Source organism: Sprattus sprattus, assembly GCF_963457725.1.
Source record: "Sprattus sprattus genome assembly, chromosome: 1".
Taxonomy (NCBI): Eukaryota; Metazoa; Chordata; class Actinopteri; order Clupeiformes; family Clupeidae; genus Sprattus; species Sprattus sprattus.
The window spans coordinates 21,008,318-21,013,317 of NC_137920.1; the positions used below are offsets into that span (position 1 = coordinate 21,008,318).

Here is a 5,000-nt window from a genome sequence, read left to right on the forward strand (position 1 = left end):
GCACGAGCTCCTGTGTGTGTGTGTGTGTGTGTGTGTGTTCTCTCTCCTGTGTTTGTATGTTCTCTCTCATGTGTGTGTGTGTGTGTGTGTGTGTGTGTGTTCTTTCTACTGTGTGTGTGTGTGTGTGTGTGTGTGTGTGTGTGTGTGTGTTGTCTCTCCTGTGTGTGTGTGTGTTCTCTCTTCTCTGTGTGTGTGTGTTCTCTCTCCTGTGTTTGTATGTTCTCTCTCATGTGTGTGTGTGTGTGTGTGTGTGTGTGTGTGTGTGTGTGTGTGTGTTCTTTCTACTGTGTGTGTGTGTGTGTGTGTGTGTGTGTGTGTGTTGTCTCTCCTGTGTGTGTGTGTGTTCTCTCTTCTCTGTGTGTGTGTGTTCTCTCTCCTGTGTGTGTGTGTATGGCTGTGTTCTCTCTCCTCTATGTTCGAATGTGTGTGTGTGTGTGTGAGAGAGTGTGTGTGTGTGTGTGTGTGTGTGCGTCTGTGTTCTCTCTCCTGTGTGTGTGTGTGTGTGTGTGTGTGTGTGTGTGTGAGAGTGTGTGTCAGTATTCTCTCCCACTACATCTTATCAGCCTCTCTGTGCCCATCTTTTGTGTAATTGCTATGATGTCTATTATTTTGAATGACCCATAATGAACTCTTCCTCTCTCTCTCTCTCTCTCTCTCTCTCTCTCTCTCTCTCTCTCTCTCTCTCTCTCTCTCTCTCTCTCTCTCTCTCTCTCTCTTTATGTCCTTCCCTCTCTCTCTGTCTTTTGCTCTCTCGCTACCTCTCTCTTTCTCTCTCTCTCTCTCTCTGCCTCCCTTTCTTTGCAACACACTCTGTCAATGTGATGTTCCACACTTTCTCCCCCCCCCCTACACACACATCTCTCTCTCTCTCTCTCTCTCTCTCTCTCTCTCTCTCTCTCTCTCCTCCAGGGGGATACAGGAGTTATCGGGCCCTCTGGTGAGGATGGGGTTGAAGGGCCGAAAGGCCAGTCGGGTCCACTGGGAGAAGCAGGGTCCGGGGGCATCGCTGGGGAGAAGGTATTCTACTCTAATATCCTCCATCCCATCTAATCTATACTCTAATCTCCTCCATCCCATCCCATCTCTACTGTAATCTCCTCCATCCCATCTCTACTGTAATCTCCTCCATCCCATCTCATCTCTACTCTAATCTCCTCCATCCCATCTCTGCTGTAATCTCCTCCATCCCATCTCTACTCTAATCTCCTCCATCCCATCTCTACTGTAATCTCCTCCATCCCATCTCTACTCAAATCTCCTCCATCCCATCTCTACTGTAATCTCCTCCATCCCATCTCTACTGTAATCTCCTCCATCCCATCTCTACTGTAATCTCCTCCATCCCATCTCTACTGTAATCTCCTCCATCCCATCTCTACTGTAATCTCCTCCATCCCATCTCTACTCTAATCTCCTCCATCCCATCTCTACTGTAATATCCTCCATCTGTACTCTACTCTAATCTCCTCCATCTCTTCTCTACTGTAATCTCCTCCATCCCATCTCTACTCTACTCTGATCTCCTCCATCCCATCTCTACTGTAATATCCTCCATCTGTACTCTACTCTAATCTCCTCCATCTCTTCTCTACTGTAATCTCCTCCATCCCATCTCTACTCTACTCTGATCTCCTCCTTCCCATCTCTACTGTAATCTCCTCCATCCCATCTCTACTGTAATCTCCTCCATCCCATCTCTACTGTAATCTCCTCCATCCCATCTCTACTGTAATCTCCTCCATCCCATCTCTACTGTAATCTCCTCCATCCCATCTCTACTCTCATCTCCTCCATCCCATCTCTACTGTAATCTCCTCCATCCCATCTCTACTGTAATCTCCTCCATCCCATCTCTACTCTCATCTCCTCCATCCCATCTCTACTCTCATCTCCTCCATCCCATCTCTACTCTACTCTAATCTCCTCCATCCCATCTCTACTCTAATCTCCTCCATCCCATCTCTACTCTAATCTCCTCCATCCCATCTCTACTGTAATCTCCTCCATCCCATCTCTTCTCTACTGTAATCTCCTCCATCCCATCTCTACTGTAATCTCCTCCATTCCATCTCTACTCTACTCTAATCTTCTCCATCTCTTCTCTACTGTAATCTCCTTCATCACATCTCTACTGCAATCTCCTCCATCCCATCTCTACTGTAATATCCTCCATCCCATCTCTACTCTAATCTCCTCCATCCCATCTCTACTCTAATCTCCTCCATCCCATCTCTACTGTAATCTCCTCAATCCCATCTCTACTCTAATGTCCTCCATCCCATCTCTACTGTAATCTCCTCCATCCCATCTCTTCTCTACTGTAATCTCCTCCATCCCATTTCTACTGTAATCTCCTCCATCCCATCTCTACTCTAATCTCCTCTATCCCATCTCTACTGTAATATCCTCCATCCCATCTCTACTGTAATCTCCTCCATCTCCACTTTACTCTAATCTCCTCCATCCCATCTCATCTCTAATGTAATCTCCTCCATCCCATCTCTACTCTGCTTAAATCTCCTCCATCCCATCTCTACTCTAATCTCCTCCATCCCATCTCTACTGTAATCTCCTCCATCCCATCTCTACTCTAATCTCCTCCATCCCATCTCTACTGTAATATCCTCCATCCCATCTCTACTGTAATCTCCTCCATCCCATTTCTACTGTAATCTCCTCCATCCCATCTCTACTCTAATCTCCTCCATCCCATCTCTACTGTAATATCCTCCATCCCATCTCTACTGTAATCTCCTCCATCTCCACTTTACTCTAATCTCCTCCATCCCATCTCTTCTCTACTGTAATCTCCTCCATCCCATCTCTACTCTATTGTAATCTTCTCCATCCCATCTCTACTGTAATCTCCTCCATCCTATCTCTACTGTAATCTCCTCCATCCCATTTCTACTGTAATCTCCTCCATCTCCACTTTACTCTAATCTCCTCCATCCCATCTCTTCTCGACTGTAATCTCCTCCATCCCATATCTACTGTAATCTCCTCCATCCCATCTCTACTGTAATCTCCTCCATCCCATCTCTACTGTAATCTCCTCCATCCCATCTCTACTGTAATCTCCTCCATCCCATCTCTACTGTAATCTCCTCCATCCCATCTCTTCTCTACTGTAATATCCTCCATCCCATCTCTACTCTAATCTCCTCCATCCCATCTCTATTCTAATCTCCTCCATCCCATCTCTACTGTAATCTCCTCCATCCCATCTCTACTGTAATCTCCTCCATCCCATCTCTACTCTAATCTCCTCCATCCCATCTCATCTCTAATCTCCTCCATCCCATCTCATCTCTAATCTCCTCCATCCCATCTCTACTGTAATCTCCTCCATCCCATCTCTACTGTAATCTCCTCCATCCCATCTCTACTGTAATCTCCTCCATCCCATCTCTACTGTAATCCTCTCCATCCCATCTGTACTGTTATCTCCTCCATCCCATCTCTACTGTAATCTCCTCCATCCCATCCCATCTCTACTCTAATCTCCTCCATCCCATCTCTACTCTAATCTCCTCCATCCCATCTCTACTCTAATCTCCTCCATCTCTACTCTACTGTAATCGCCTCCATCCCATCTCTTCTCTACTGTTATCTCCTCCATCCCATCTCTACTGTAATCTCCTCCATCCCATCTCTACTGTAATCTCCTCCATCCCATCCCATCTCTACTCTAATCTCCTCCATCCCATCTCTACTGTAATCTCCTCCATCCCATCTCTACTGTAATCTCCTCCATCCCATCCCATCTCTACTCTAATCTCCTCCATCCCATCTCTACTGTAATCTCCTCCATCCCATCTCTACTGTAATCTCCTCCATCCCATCTCTACTCTAATCTCCTCCATCCCATCTCTACTGTAATCTCCTCCATCCCATCTCTACTGTAATCTCCTCCATCCCATCTCTACTCTAATCTCCTCCATCCCATCTCTACTGTAATCTCCTCCATCCCATCTCTACTGTAATCTCCTCCATCCCATCTCTACTGTAATCTCCTCCATCCCATCTCTACTGTAATCTCCTCCATCCCATCCCATCTCTACTGTAATCTCCTCCATCCCATCTCTACTCTAATCTCCTCCATCCCATCTCATCTCTAATGTAATCTCCTCCATCCCATCTCTACTCTGCTCTAATCTCCTCCATCCCATCTCTACTCTAATCTCCTCCATCCCATCTCTACTGTAATCTCCTCCATCCCATCTCTACTCTAATGTCCTCCATCCCATCTCTACTGTAATCTCCTCCATCCCATCTCTACTCTAATCTCCTCCATCCCATCTCTACTCTAATCTCCTCCATCTCTACTCTACTGTAATCGCCTCCATCCCATCTCTTCTCTACTGTTATCTCCTCCATCCCATCTCTACTGTAATCTCCTCCATCCCATCTCTACTGTAATCTCCTCCATCCCATCCCATCTCTACTCTAATCTCCTCCATCCCATCTCTACTGTAATCTCCTCCATCCCATCTCTACTGTAATCTCCTCCATCCCATCCCATCTCTACTCTAATCTCCTCCATCCCATCTCTACTGTAATCTCCTCCATCCCATCTCTACTGTAATCTCCTCCATCCCATCTCTACTCTAATCTCCTCCATCCCATCTCTACTCTAATCTCCTCCATCCCATCTCTACTGTAATCTCCTCCATCCCATCTCTACTCTAATCTCCTCCATCCCATCTCTACTGTAATCTCCTCCATCCCATCTCTACTGTAATCTCCTCCATCCCATCTCTACTCTAATCTCCTCCATCCCATCTCTACTGTAATCTCCTCCATCCCATCTCTACTGTAATCTCCTCCATCCCATCTCTACTGTAATCTCCTCCATCCCATCTCTACTGTAATCTCCTCCATCCCATCTCTACTGTAATCTCCTCCATCCCATCCCATCTCTACTGTAATCTCCTCCATCCCATCTCTACTCTAATCTCCTCCATCCCATCTCATCTCTAATGTAATCTCCTCCATCC

At 46.3% G+C, this 5,000-nt stretch overlaps 1 protein-coding gene across 1 annotated transcript in view; it reads left to right on the forward strand.

Moving 5' to 3' along the window:
- The window catches only part of col5a3b (collagen, type V, alpha 3b), a gene marked incomplete at both ends in the record, with an annotated part of 66,860 nt that overhangs the window by 29,126 nt on the left and 32,734 nt on the right, over nucleotides 1–5,000 (forward strand). The gene's annotated exons all lie outside the window — the stretch shown is intronic.